The 16,154-nt window shown below is 37.0% G+C and overlaps 1 long non-coding RNA gene across 1 annotated transcript; it reads right to left on the bottom strand.

Annotated features, from left to right (window-relative positions):
* Positions 1-2,962: 2,962 nt before the first annotated feature.
* Positions 2,963-12,397, bottom strand: LOC138065777 (uncharacterized). Its single transcript, XR_011138850.1, has 3 exons — positions 12,304-12,397; positions 11,528-11,556; positions 2,963-3,047 (listed from the first exon to the last, which is right to left on the bottom strand). It is a non-coding gene; the product is annotated as an uncharacterized lncRNA (long non-coding RNA).
* Positions 12,398-16,154: the final 3,757 nt, after the last annotated feature.

The following is a 16,154-nucleotide window of genomic DNA, read 5'->3' as shown; positions in this document are numbered from 1 at the left end:
GCAGTGCTCAGGCAGTTTCTGGTAATTTCTCTCTCTCTCTCTATTGAAATAGGTGACTAGGAGACCAGGAGACCAAAGGCCTAAGTTTAAAGTTACTACAGTAAAATATGTTGTATGCTCCATTTTTAAACTTTCTAAGCTAATGGAAGAACTATATTCCTATATCTCTATCTTCTATATCTATTAGGTTTAGAAATAAATTAAATTTCTTAAAATAGATTTTTTTCTCCTTTTATTGGCTTTCTCATTTGAATACGTAATTCCAATTCTATTTTCTATCCCTGGAATAGCTGAATATAAGTTATTTCTTTTAGAAACTTTCTTCTCTATGTGACCAGGTTCATAATGTTTAAAATGACCTCTTCCAAACATTAAAGAATTTTACTGTTAACTGAAACTGAAATCTAATGCTAGGTATTAGATTCACCTAGTTATTATCAAAATGAAATACATTATATCTTCTTGAAGCTATACTAGCACTGGCAAGTTTTGTGGTTTGTCTCATATCTAGCAGATTCCTTAGATTTTATCCACTTCTGGTAACTGAAAATATTTGTTGGCTCTTATTAAAACAACAACAACAATAATAACAACAACTATTCCCCTTTCCCAACCCGCGTTTAAATGAAAAGCTTGAAAAAATTTCCAAAATATGTGTCAACTGCATAAAAAACAGGAAATGAATACGAAGAATACAAAATGCGTTAAAATAATTATTGTCGCAAGGCTGTTATAATGCTTTCATTTTGAATATTTATGCCTAAGAATGCTATTAAACTTAATTATTCTCTAGAACCAAAGATAATTTATTGATCAGTGCTTTCTTTAGTGCCAATGAAAGAAGAGCGGTAGGATTCTAAAGAACAGAATTGATCTCCAAGGGCCTTCCAAAAACCTAGAGATACCGTTGCAAGATCTCTCCTCAGAAATTTCGAATTCCAGGAGGCATGATGATGTGTTCTATTCAAAGTGAATCCCTTTATTCTGATGATGCTAACAGATATACTAAGTGTATGAATCCAGATAAGATTCTGCAGAGGAAAGAAATACTTTCACACAGGAGAATAAAATATTGCCATTTTTCTTCTAATTGATATGGTGTAGTGAAAGGCATGGGTCGTACAAAGCTGAATAAAGACTACTCCAGTTTTTTTTTTAATCTCTTATTGTAATATTGATATAATCAGATCTGACCTTGATATTTGACATGGTAAGAAAATTACAGAATGATCTCTACTGTCTTGCATAGGCATTCATTTCATTTTGACATCTCTCTGGTGCTTTGTAGACCTCAAAGATTTCATAATGTGCTTATACTTCTATTACAGGAAAAACTGAAATTCATTGAAACCTGTTACTTGGTAAAGGCAACTACTAACCGAACACATATACAGTAAAAAGAATCACAGTAAATTTTGCACATAAAAAGAGGACACATAGTCAAATTTTCTTTAAAGAAGAAGTCAGGAAAAATAGCACTTAATGATTACATATTAAGTCACAGTACATATTCACAGAGAGAATATCTGTAAAAATACTTGAAGCCTGAAAAGTATTCGATGCTTTCAAATTCCATTAATTTCTGGCTTTCCTGGTTTTAGTAGTAGTTGGGGATCTAAACCCTTTTTTCCTGAGCTTTTTTATTTACAGTGGTACCTTTTTAAAGTCAGAATTACTTACTCTAGTAATAATAACAGTTACATTTTAAAGTGCCTAAAAAGACTTGAGCATATAAAACTTGTTTCTAAATTTACAGGCCCACAGATAAAGCACAATTCTGAAAAGAAAGTTATTCCAGTTGATTTGTGTGGATGTTGAATCTGGCCCTCACTCGTACACTTTTAAAATTAAAAATAAGAAGAACTGTTTATAATACCAGGATCCACCACTTCTCCATTGCTCCTGCCTTCCTTGCCAGAACATACCTGTATTTTTAAAAGACTAACAGTGATAATGGGTCCTCTCTATTAGAGTATATACATTAAATTTATGCTTATATTTCAATTGGATGTGAAATGAGTGCTCAGCAGTGCTGTTTTGGATAGTCTACAGTGAAAGGAAAAATACCTATGAATTTCCATATTTTTTTCCTGCCCAATAGGAAGAAAATGTTAAGATGCTTCATTTTAAAACACAGTCTCTGAAAATAAGATTTTAAAACATAGTCTTGCAAAAAGAAATTAAAAAAGTGAGAAGGATAACTTTCAATGCAATGGGTATCCTTCACAGACTAAATATTTCACATAATCAGAACAGTATATAAGAGTACATAGTCAAATATATCACAGAATCACAGAATCACAGAATGGTTTAGGTTGGAAGGGACCTCTGGAGATCATCTAGTCCAACTCCCCTGCTCAAGCAGGGTCCTCTAGAGCATATTGCCCAGGATCACATCCAGGCGGGTTTTGAAGATCTCCAGCGAAGGAGACTCCACTACCTCTCTGGGCAACCTGTTCCAGTGCTCTGTCACCCTCACAGGAAAGAAGTTTTTCCTTCTCAGGAAAATGCTCAGACAGAACTGCCTGTGTTTCAGTTTGTGCCCGTTGCCTCTCGTCCTGTCGCTGGGCACCACCGAGAAGACTCTGGACCCATCCTCTCGACAGCCTCCCTTCAGATACTTGGACACATTGATGAGAACACCTCTTCTCTTCTCCAGGCTAAACAGGTCCAGCTCTCTCAGCCTTTCTTCATAGGAGAGATGCTCCCGTCCTCTCATCATCTTCGTAGCCCTCCGCTGGACTCTCTCCAGGATCTCCATGTCTCTCTTGTCCTGGAGAGTCCAGAACTGGACACAGTACTCCAGGTGAGGCCTCCCCAGGGCTGAGGAGAGGGGCAGGATCACCTCCCTCGACCTGCTGGCAACACTCTGCCTCATGCACCTCAGGATCCCACTGGCCTTGGCCACAAGGGCACACTGCTGCCTCATGTTTAACTTGCTGTCCACCAGCACTCCCAGGTCCTTCTCTGCAGAGCTGCTTTCCAGCAGGTCAACCCCCAGCCTGTCCTGGTGCATGGGATTATTCCTGCCTAGGTGCAGGACCTTGCTATAATAAGATTTAATTTAATATAAAATTAATATAAATTGATTTATATTAATATACATCAATATAAATTAATATAAATTAATTACAATTAATATAAAATTAATAACCTTTAACAAGGTTTAATATAGCAAGAAAAAAACAGAAAGTTAAATGTTTTGCATAAGAATGTCATACACAGCAATATGAATACTATATAACTCTAATTGAAAAGCTTAAAGACAAAAAGGAGTGATTCATCAAAAGGAGAATGAATGAAAAGGTGGCATCACTTTTCAAACCCTATCCAAAGTTATTAGCTCCTCTTTTTCTTGAGATACCTATATTAAGAATCTATTTTTTACATGCTGAGTGTCAAAAATATAAGTAAGTCAATGAAAATACTGATGATCAGCATCTCTGAAAATGAGGTTACATGTATTGACATCGGAATGCCAAAAAAAAAAAAAAAAGGAAATAGTAGAAGTTGGGACTGTTTTTGAAAATGCGTAAGCAGCAAAAGCACACCGTGCTATCCTATTGGAGTGTCAAGACTGGGATAATTCTGCAGGAATACATTCCACAGAGCACAAAATAATTATGTAGCACATAAAGATGCCACGGTAGGGTGTGAAGCTGAGTTGTACAATCTTCTCAGACACAGGAAAATGCATTTGGTTCCCTGGCTACTTTACTAAAGGTATTGAACAGTCAGCTTGCCCAGAATGCTACATGCTTGCCTTCCTTCTTGCTTTCTTAGAAACTGATGTAAATACCTTCTTGTGATTTTCCTCAGCTCTTAAGTTTAGATAACTTTCAGATATATGATTGTTTCCACCTAACGCAAACTGGAAACTTAAGATTATTGTACAAAAGGTGCTTCAATGTTAAAATGTTTTGATAACCTTTTCTAGTCCAAAGTCCACCTGAAAACTGACACAAAACTTATATGTGTCAACATTTTCACAAAAGGTCCTAGGCACAAAGATCCCATTCTTAAGGCAGACTTTTCTCCTAAAGAGCACGTCTGGGTTTCAATTCCTGAAAAGGAATTTGAGTGATGCTTGTGAACACCTCTGTTGTTACTTATATTGTGCCTGGAGTCTCTGTAATTTTTTTCTAGTCCAGTAAGAAAGTAACCTTTTCGTTCTAAATAGGCTACCATTTTGAGAAGCTCAGTAATATTTTACACAAGCCTACACAAAACTACTTTTTCATTTATGATCAAAAAAGGAAAGAGGTTGCACAATAGGTCACCCAGGAAGAAAGTTAAGCAAAGAAATAAGGCAGAATATAGTATAGAAGAATGAATGTGCTCAAAAGTAGAAAAAAACCCATCTCCACTCTTCCTACAGCTTAAAAATGTGTTTTGTTTATTAGTGGTCATTCGTTCAGAAAGCCTTTCAAGAGCACAAAACTTTATTAATCCTAAAAATTTAACAAAAACAATGCTATTTAGGCTAGTATGACAGTAGATGGCACTCTACAACTGTTGACGTATACATGTGTGACTGCACGTATGTATACAAAGGAACACATGCATATGCAATCACAGGTATGTATTGCTCCTCTAATAATGACACCTCAGATAAAAGTTTAGGGTCTATGTCTATGATGCTATTTTCTGTCAAAAGACTTGTGAAATACAAAATTTCGTTAAATAAGATTTTAGAAAGGATTTTGCAATGAAAGATCTTATGCAACAGAGAAATATAATCTATTTCTACTATACCTTTTTTGTCTTTTACTGATTTTCCATGCCTTAAAGTAAAAGTTACCTTCCTTGAAAATAAGCATAGTGTTCTTTATACATACTGAGATAACATAAATGATGTACACAAGGGTGTTTTTTTGCAAACATCATGCTAACATATCTCCTCATTATGCACCAGAGACCCAAAATAGCAATTAAGATGTTAGACTATGTATTAAGGAGATGAAAGAGAGGAAATATTATACTATATATTGCAGTCCTATTAGCATATGCAAGAAATATGGTAAAATATTTATATGAATGCTATGTCCTAATCTTGAAGACTCAGTAAGCTTTGTTCTGTATTGTGAAAAGGAGAAGGAAAAAGAAAGAAAGAATAAAGCTGGAAGAAACTGAGAGAAGAACAATAATTATTTGAGACAAGAAAAAATAGTGGTGATAGGACAATAACGTCACCTGAGAATAGATTGTTATTAGGTGCCAAATAATGCTATTATTTTTGACTGTAGTGGGTGCTTTTGCTTGAGAAAGTATCAAAAATACATAAAATATATAGGTTTGAACAAATAGAACCCTTGAGAAAGTTTGGAGCGAGATCTGTAATCTGAGGATCAGGCCTAGCTTCTTCTGTGATATAAATAGTCTTGCATTTCAACTGGCTGACAGAACTAGCCATTTTTCATAATAGCTGTCTTAATGCTAAAAATAAAGTAACATCATTGGTGACTTGTAGAATTTTTTTTTCTGCTTATTCCTATTTCTAGAAATCTCCTATTAAGAAAAGAGGCTGGAACAGCCTGTCTTAAAGTACTGAAGGCCAAATTCACCAAGATCGTATCTGCATGTTATTATATTTATATCGTATTTCAAGGATAGGTCTGAGATCAGTTTTGATTCACATTCAGATTTCTAAGGATACGCACCTGCATTTAGGTACAGGTTTTATCCAATCCATAGTTAGGGAGCAATGCTTGATGCTGTGCTGCCTCTTATCAAAGACTCAAGTGTGACCCTGTGGAGTGGCTGCATTAGTCTGCATACCAGCTCCTTTTGGGGTGATATTACAGTACCAGTATTGACTAAAGGCTATCCAGGGGACAGGGATCCTGATGAGGTTGGGAACCATCCACAGACAAATCTCAGACTGACTTTATACCACTGTGTAATTCTAGTTATCAGATACACAGCGTAGCTGAGAACCCACTAGACTTTTGTCTGCTTCCTCATCTGATGATCTGATGGAGGTTTAACCATATTTAGTGAATTTAGAACTAGATTTAACGAAAGAGCTAGGCACCTAAAATCTGAATTGGGAGCCTATATCCTTCTGCAACCTCAAACTGTGACTCTGGATACCCCACTTCAGTTGCTCCAGTGCATCCCAGTAATGACCAGCTCTCCACACAAGAAATGATTGATGTCTGGCTCTTCCTCAGTGTTGTGCAGAAGCTCAGAAGCACCATGCATAACTCATGGCTGGGCCTGACATTACTCCTTCTATGTAACTATATGGATACGGTTTTGCAAGCATCCAACCAGCACCCCTAAGTGTACCCCAACTGTTAATTCCTGCCACCTGTTTCTAAAATGTAACTCCAACCTCCTTTATATTATTGTGCAGTTGCTAGAATATTCATGACAAAATGGGTGACTTCTTTCTGGGGTAGAAAAACACATGAGGAAAAGATTTTATTCATCATGCTATGGTAGCTTCTGTAAAACGATCTGGGTTTAGCATAAAGGATGCTTGGGGAGAAACAGAGAAACTTTCTGCTCTATCCCGTAGAAGGTGAAAACTCTAGAGAAAAAATTCAGGACTGAATGGACTGGAAAGAGAACATAAAATGAAATAGAATATATGAACATGGCTTATAGCTAGTGGTTAAGACACTGGCAATAACAGATCTAGATCCTGCTACTTCTCCAAACAGCTTTAACACATTTTTTCCACAGTGATTGTTCCTTAAATCCTTATAAAGCCTCTGATCAGGGACAACCTAGATGGCAGCCTCCAAGCTAGCATGCATATAGAAAAAAAAAAATCTTGCTTTATTTTGTGTCTTGCTTGCTTTCCAGAACAATAAATCTTACATTCTTTGTTGCACAGTAATATTACTTCAACAGAAAGAGATAGAAATGTTCTTTCTCCCTCTCATAGTGCATTAAAATGCCATAATGGTCAGGACATAGGAGAAAGTACAGGTATGAGTCCTGCTGGGTAGAGAGGAGCATGAAATAAGCCTTTCCCTACTTCCAGGATGAGTGCTCAAGTTGTATCCATAGGAGAAAGTGCTCATCTATCTGTCTTAAAAGAAAGTCAAATTCATAAATTTTTTCAGCAGTCTGTTCCAATCGTGTGTCAGGCAAATGGCTTGTGAAACGCCTGCTGAATTTCTCAGCCCTGAGGTGACAGAGCTGCACAGCTAACCAGGGAAGAAAGAGAGGAACGTGTCTGAGGAGTCGGGCACCCCCTCACTCCTGCTGCCTGGCAGCTTCCGAGCAGGAGAATTCTGGATTTCAGTTTTGGATTTAAGCCCCAACCTTCATGTTATGCATGTGTGGGCTCTTTTGGGTCTTTCAGTAACACATGAGGCCCTGAATGCAGGAGCTGAGGGCCTGATCCAAAAGTAGTCAAAAGTCATTGACAGCTATGAGCTTTGGATGCAGCCCAAGTCACTACACCTCTTCTCTAGCATATTTTCCATAGTATGTGAAGCTTTTGGAAAGTGGTTAAGAGCAAACCACAATGGAGAAAACCATGCTTGTTTTCCTCTCCTGCAATTATTCCAAAGTCCTATTTTAGATCTGCATTCTGCTTATTTCCAGCATTTCCCCCTAGTGTGCGATTCATCTGGTTTGGCAGCTGCTCTGGGTGCAGTACATTTCAAGAAGTAAGGAGACAGAAGCACAGGCGTGTTTCCAAGAAAACAGATAAACTGCTTTGGTGTCACTGACTTAGAAAGTGGGTTAGTCAGACTTTAAAGGACTGGTTTCCCTGAATGTTTTTACTTCAGACCAACATACGTGTCTGTGCTAGCCCACCTTTTAGACCATAAATCAGCAGGTCTTCTCCTCTGGGAGTGCAGCGATGAACTTAAAAAATGTTTTGCAGTTTACTATTTAAAGGATGCGAAATATTCAGCTGCTTTGAGGCAGCGTGTGAAGCTGATTTAAGGATTACTGTTATGTTACTTCTCTTTTTTTGGATATGCTAAGTATTTATTTATCTATACATTTAAATCTTTATCCAGACAGAGAATAGGTAGGCAGATTAAATGATAGTGAACTAATAATTTCCATTGTAGCAAGTAGAAGAGTAGCATTATTCTGATGCAGATTAAGAGGAAGCTAGGAAGCTTGTGGCACAAAAAGGTTAGCTGGGAATCATAATTCTTTATGATTCAGATCTGGGAAAAATATTTTAGCATTATAAAATCAAGATTTGTGACACCATGATATTCTCTTTGAGAATGTAATAAGAAATGTGCTGTACATATGAGGAGGAAGATCAGCAGATAGGAGGAAAGGAAACAACCAAGAAACTCAAAGGAAGTTCAGAGGCAAAGGGAGAATTTGAATTAAGGTTCTCCTTTTTTTAATTTCTCTAAGAGGTAACTCATCTAGAGTAAAAGCATGTTAAGCTCTTCTGGAAGCTATGGCAGATAGGACACTGACTGTGGGGTATGAGTTATTACACTGGAAGGTACTAATGGATGCCATGACCAGTTTGAGCTATGCACAACTATGGAGGTGTCTGAAGCCAGCAGATATGCTAAATAAATGCCAAAGAATCAGTAGCTGTATCCACACTGTCCTGCAAGAGTGCCTTCAACTTTCTCCTCAAAGCCAAATTCCTGAACAGCCTGTGCTAACCACACAGAAGTGAATGTCACAGAGTATGCCACCTAGCAAACCTAGGAAACTGCAGATTTTTCTGGTTGTTTGAGTGCTCTTCTGGATACTTACACAGGCCTTTGGTGAGAACATTTTCCAACCAAACATCCTTGCATCTGCTGCTGCAAGTTGAAGCACAATGCCCTTACATCTATCCCTGGGTTCCCATGCCACCCGACGCAGTACTGATCTGCAGCTCAATCAACATGCACAGGCTTTTGCAGAGTCCCCTGCACCAGCCTAGATAAGGCAGCAGCCTACCTGGGCACACCTGAGTAGGAGCAGTACACTCTCTTTTCTATCCAGGGAAGAATGAGTGTGACCTACACCAAAATTTTGGAAAGATTCCTCAAAACCACAGTCTCTTTGATTTCTGTCTCAAGAATACAATGCTCTTGCCATAGCAGGCACCTTCCACAAGGTCAAGATCTTCACTTAACTTGGAAGGAGTGTTCACCTGAGAGATGTCCATTAGCAATGAGTGGCCCATTTGTGTATCTAGAAATTCAGTAGGGGGCTGCCATCTTTCAAGGCAGGTAGTCAGTCCCTTCTTGACAAAGGTATTCATCTAGCAATATGCTTGGGGGTCTAATAGTTATCTCCTTGACCTTTTCAAAGGAGCAGAGTTTGCATCAACTGTGAAGAAGAGCACTTATGAATCTGTTTCTGGATGGACAGCATATATGAGAAGTAGGATAGTGGGGTGAGTTCCTTAAGAAGGCTGTGGAACATACATTTGAAGATCTGGTTAGCTAAGGGGAGGCAACTAAAATGGTGCACTCAGGACCGTTGCTCCTGGCCCTGGATTTCACATATATCTCCCGCTTTCTTTTGGTTCTGAGTTGAGATACCTGTTGGGATGGCCTTCAGCATCGTGCTTGTACCTTGGGCATGGAAGGTGGGCTGGATGGTTAAAGTGCACCTGCATCAGCAGCTGCTGTGCAGCTGCTCATCTCTGAGGCTGGCACTGCCAGCCACTTGGATGACACAAGTAACTTCAAGAAGGAATGACAACTAAGTATAGATTTTCCCTGTAATGTCTTCACAAATCAAAACCTAAAACCTGCATAACATATTCTTATCCTGGCAAGAAGACTACAAAGAGGTTGCAGGGAAAAGGCCCCTTAAGAGTGATCCCTGTGAGACAATCGGGATGAACAGCTACAGCTGCAGTGTAGGCATGTGTGGATGACAGAACCGCATGAGGAGAGAGGCGTTATGGCACTCTTATCAGTAGGTCTTCAAGAACCAAAACACCTTGTTGACCTTCAAGTATCGCTTCATGTATATGAAGGGGAGGATTTCACAGACTGTCTTACAGACTCATACCGTGGGCTCTTTGAAGAACGGAAATGAGAAGTTCCGCTAAATGACTGCATCTTCTATGATAAACCTGGGAGTGCATTTGTATTGTTTTTCACATTGGCTGTAACCACTCCTGGTTGATGAGCTCAGTTCCATAGTGATGTGGTCAGAGGTGGAAGCCTTATTCGTCTGTGTTTTGGCAAGAAAGTCCAAGAAAAAATTAAGGGCGACAATGCTGAGGCAAGGAAGAAGATAAGAAGGAAGGAAAAAGTCCCCCTTTAATTCATATTTTATTTTAAAGGATATATTTATGGAATAGAAAATATATAAGAAAACTTAATACTTGATGAAAACTAATTGATTCTTAGGATCTCTATCCTTTAATGTAATCCATTAATGAAGATCATTAACTCATGCACAGTCTTATTAAAGCTCTTTTCAAGAGATGTTGAAGAGGTGTATCTATTCAGATTAGTGGATTAAAAGTATAGCTATACTTACGGCAATCTTAAACTAATCTCATGTATTTACCACTGCACTCTTTAAGGGAAGGAGCAATGGAAAGGATGGGGGAGTCTGTGAGTACCTTCATAGTTTTACCAGTTTTTGTTTTCTTAGAAAAACTTCATTTGTATACGATGAGCTGATTCTAAAGAGGAAAATACTGGTAAGATTTTGTTATAGGCAAGAGACAGTACCAACTGCAAAAGACATTAGCAAAAACTCATAACTCTGCATCTACTTGAGATTCCTGCTTTTGAAATATTCTGAAATTTTGTTTACTTTGCTTTCTAGAAAAAAACAACACTATGTAGTGTCAACAATTAGACATTGTGCCTCTTACTGTATTTACTTAGTATATTTCAAATTATAGGAATTTCCCTCAAAAACAGCAAGATTTCCACTTAGTTTTCTGTGTTTTGAACACAATAGGACAGCAAGAGCTACTCCAAGGGAAATGTGAAGGATGCTTTAGGTCTGCAGAGTATTTTCTCAATCCTAATTCTGAAGACAAAAAAGTGTGAAACATAAGCAGGAAAACAAAGCGAAAATAATACAACTCCTTACACAATGGAGACACTAGCTCTAAATAAATGTTCTGATTAGGGTGACTTCAATTTGTTTCTAAGTCAGCATTGTTTGTTATAGTGAACACTACTTTTTGTGTTCCTTAAGAAACAGCAAGTTCCATCTCTAGCTGCAAGTAGCAAAGAACTTTCTGAAGATAGTGCTTATTTTTAACATTAGTTAATAGCTTATGACTGTGTTCAAATTTTCTACAAATTCTTACTGAGAGGCTTTGTTAAGTTACAAAAGGAAAGTTATAGCACTGTACCAGGAAATATGTTTGAAGACAATTTTCAAATGGTTATTTGAACCTCTCACATATTTATACTTAAAGAGCACATAACCCAATTTTCTTTTCTTTAACAGGTAACCTTTGTTTCTTTATGATAAAGACACTGTGAAAGAGCTTTTGCTTTTCCCTTATAAAAGATTTCATTCTCTGCTACTGTTAAACCATAAAAATATCAGTAATATCATGTTAGTTTTGTAGTTTTGTTGAAAGATTCATTAATAACTTTCTTACCTACATTCACACCTCTTTGCTGATTAAGGCTGAAAGAGAAAGAACAAGGGAGGATCAGTCATTAGATGTCTATATACTCTTTCTTCCAAGTATTTATGTACATAGGTGCTAAAAACAAACAATCACACGAGGTTTTTTTGAACCTTTTTTTAACTATGGTAAAAAAGATGTGCAGACACAAAAACTGAATGCTCTCATTACAGGAAAGCCAAAAATATCTCATTTCCTCCACTGCCTTCCCTAAATCCAGTTTGTGAATACGAAACAAGTGAATGAGACCCTTTACTCTATATCACTGTTCAGGCCTTTTCTATACACATAGAAAAGATAGCATATTTATACATATATATACATACACACACGCACACACACACACAATTACTTACATATGCACATAATGATATTACATATATGTATACATATAAAGAAAACAAAAAAGCTCAGACCTTATTTTCAGTCTCTTTGTAGACTGTCTTTACAAATCTACAGTAGATTAAGCTTTTTATACTGTAATTCTACAGCATTTTCTTAATATTTCAAAGTAAAATGGGAAATGCCTTTTTTTACTCTAATTTATTTCAGATATATGATGTGGATAATGGTTTTGTGGTGTATATGACATGGTAACCTGATTTTCATTACATAGGCTAGATTGTGCCTCTTAGGTGTAACAAGCAATGTATATGTCCTATGTGGATTTGGAAGAGATATGGGCCTTCCCTGGGAGGTGAATATTGCCAGAAACGGAACATGTTGAATTAGTCTACCTGGCTTACCTCACCCGCTCTGCAAGACAGTGTCAGTAGAAGATGTTTTGGAACCAATTCATAAGATGCATAAAAGCAAATCTTCAGAACCAGGTGATATTCACCTAAGCAGCCTAAAGCAGATCAAGTATAAGATTACTGAATTATACATTTCACAGTTTCTTTATCCAATATCTACACTTGTATCCTCTACTATCAGAGGGAAGGGAACAAAGGTAACACCAATTAAAAAAAAAAAAAAAAAACTTCAAAAAGGAATAAAGAGGATCACAAGCCAGTGACTGAGACTTCCAGGCCAGGCATATTAGTAGAAACTGTACTAAATAATAGCATTAGTAATCAAATAGATAAATGTAACATAACTGAGAAGACTTAAAACCTGAAGAGGAAATTCATGCCTCTCAAATTTGAGAGGTATGACTTTTTTGAAGGAGCCAGTAATCATGTGAAGAAGGTTCCCCATCTAATATAATAGTCTTACATTTCCAAAAGCTATTTTGATAGCTTTTAAAGAAATTAAGCTGTCATGAGAACAAAGAGAAATTTCTCTTGTAGGTCAATAGCTGATTGAAGAATAAGCAACAAACGATAAGAATAAATGTTCATTTCCACGATTCGGAGAGGATTGTTGGTGCAATCCCTTACAGAACTATGTTATGGACTCATCACAGTCTTAAATGGTCTGAAAAAGAGACTGAACAACAAGACAAAAAATTTGCAAGTGATACAAAATTATCCTCTGTAGTCAAAACTAAAATTGACCACTATGTTCTGCAAAAGCATTTCATAACGCTGAGTTGGTGATGTGATAAAATGTAAAAAAAAAGCAGTCTTCGTCAAGAGTTTGCATAATGTACAAGGTAAAGTCAAACTCAGCTATATATAGAAATGATTAACTCTGAATGAACTTTCACCTCTGAAAAAGGACATTTTAGAGTCATAGGTTCTCAAAATCTTCATCTCAATGCTTAGTGAAAAAGGAAAATTGAATGCTAGGAATTAATAGGATGAAAATAAAGAACAAAACTGGAAACATCACTATACTACTGTATGAATCTCTGGTGAAAACTTCTTTTAATTATCGTGTCTTGTTCTGGTTGTCCTAGCTCAAAAAGAATACAGTAGAATAAGAAAAGAAGTGATACAAAAGGCAGCAAGGGGAATCAAAAGAAATCAAAAAGCTTTTTTTTATACAAGCAGAGCCTGAATGTTCTAACACTTTTCAGCCTAGAAAACAGACAGCTGAGGAAGCATATGAAAAAAGCATGGCGAATAAGGTAAAGGTTGAATAATTGTTCATCATTTCTCATAATACCAACATAGAAGGGAACTAAATGGAATCATCAGTCATCAAACAAAAAGCAAACAGAGAAATTACTTTTTCACAACCTGTGTAATGAAGCTGTAGAACTCAGTGCCTCTGGATATTTTGTCATAACTATAAATGGGTTTAAAAGAGATTAAACAAAATGTGTATGAGAAAGGTCCATTGACAGCTACTAAACACAATGATGAAGATGCAACCTCTGGCTCAGGAAGAACCCCAAGGTACAGTTTGCACCCTGAGGAAAAGATTACTCGCAGTTTCGTATTTCTTATCCTCTTTCCTAAACTAGCGACAACACAGAAAGGATTTTCAGCTAGAGGAACCTTTTTTTCTGAACCAGCACAGTCATTCTTAGAAAGAAAAGACAGTGTATTAATTTCTCTATCCTGCATCCTCTAGAGCAGAGAGTGGGCCTAAGGGTACATATAAGAACACAGAGAATCTCCTCCCTTTATGGTAAGCAAAGTAAAAGAAAACTACTTCAATTTGCTCCTGTAATTTATGCCACATTCAAAGTCAGCCCAAACCCATAAATTCTCCCCAAAAGGATTTAATGGGAATAGAATTACCATATTAGATGTTGAGAGCGTTTGGCAATGTGCTTTGCACCACAGGTCTTACCTTTATGACTACTGAACTGCATCGTAGATACATAAATATTCATAAGAGGACCTTGTGAAAGTTCTCAGTCTTTCAGAGGGTCATAGCAATAGCTAATTTAAGAAAGAGTTTGGGTCTATTTGCAATTCATCTGATATCAGATATTACCCAGTGTGGGTTACACTACTAGTTCTTTCCAATCTTATTTTTTAAATAACTATCTTTAATACAAACATTTATTGAAAGGAAAGAGTATTCTCTGCTATTGTAAGGAGGATGTCATTATCAAGTGACAGTGGTCAACTCTAACCATTAAACAGCATTTTAAAACTCCCATTGCCAAGAAATAGGAATTCTGAAGCAGAATTATGACAGAATTGGGACTTCAACAAACTTTGCTAAGATGTTTGCAGATTCGTCTTAGAACACATCATAAACATTAAAAGCATGAGGCAGTATCTTTGAAGGTCTGGAGAGTTTTACCTGTGCTCATCTGACACATTTTTACATCACAGTAAAAAGTTCATATCTGAACAACAGGTAAAGAAAAATCACAGGGGAAAAAAAGTTGCCTTATTCAGTGTTTTTTACCCAACAAAACCAAAAAGCCTCAGGAAGATACAAGGTAAGAGAATGTACTGATTCAGGAACAACAACTATGGGTATCTAATGTTTCAAGAAAAAAAAAAAACATCTGCATACTTATCTAGATATTATTGGCAGTGTTAGGCACTAATGCTGCTAAGAGAGTATGCGCACTAATGAATGTCATAACGTAACTGGGAAGAAAGATGGAAGGTCAATAGCCACTTCCCTGGCTAATAAGTTATAACTGATTCAGGCTGCTCCTCTGAACCCTGCAAAAACTACAGCACAATGTTTCACTTGTACCTGTAAATGCAGTACCATATTGGTACCATGTTGGTCTCCAAACCCATGTAGAAAAGGTCTTTAAGTTCTTGTTTTCAAAAAAGATTAACTTGTACTTTATATATTATAGACATGTCCAATTTCCCAGTGGAATTTTTTAGATGAAATGGGGCCAGGTCTGACCTTCAGAAGTGCTGAGCTCTGAGAATTTCCACTTCTATCAACGGAAGATGAACAATTTTGAGAACCAGATTTACGTTTACTTGCCTTAGAGCAGCCATTTGTAAGCCTCTGGTGAAATCTGGTTCCAGAAAATTAGGGACAAGCATCACTTGTGCTCAGTGTGACCAGTACTCTTCAGAGAGTGTTTTCAGGAGAGAAAAACTCCTTCAGTCCCAAGTTGTTTCTCTCTCAGTTGGCACTGTTGAAACCTTTCATTCCTGTGTTCATTCTGACACGTTTAAAGTAAACAGACATAGCTTTAACATTAAAAGTTGATGATACTTATGCAAATAAGCTGAAATTAAAAAGTAATATAGACTGATATGTGTGTTTTTACAGACGCTTTGGTCATTTCCATGGTGCATCAGAGGAAGGATCAAAGTTTGAGGGAAGAGAATTTGTTTCCACTTATGATTTTCCATGTACGTGTATGAGGCACTCTTCTAGTCTATGCCAGGAGATGTTCCCCTGTACATTATGAGTAGGATTTTTCGTACCTTGCTCTAACTTTCTCAAAGTTAGTAGTTTATTCTTATCCACCTATGTCTTTTATTTTCTGGAAGAAATATTACTTATAATAGCAACATTTAAAGTTTACATACCAGTCCTCCAAAAGCTGCTTTAAATGTCATTTCATACAACTGACCATTATCTTTGAGTCAGCATCGCAGACCTTTAAAAGTGCTTAAAAATAAATTACGTAGCATACATTTTTTTATAACCAGAATTACCCGTGGTGACGATTTCAGTGAATCAAAGGATAGTGGTTTTCTTCTAGAAAGGTAAAAAAGGAAAAAAAAAAGTAATCCAAAGCTTTGTGAAGTTGGAAACAAGTATTAAA

This window comes from Struthio camelus, chromosome 1 (assembly GCF_040807025.1).
Source record: "Struthio camelus isolate bStrCam1 chromosome 1, bStrCam1.hap1, whole genome shotgun sequence".
In the NCBI taxonomy this organism is placed as follows: Eukaryota; Metazoa; Chordata; class Aves; order Struthioniformes; family Struthionidae; genus Struthio; species Struthio camelus.
This window is presented reverse-complemented; position numbering and strand designations above follow the sequence as displayed.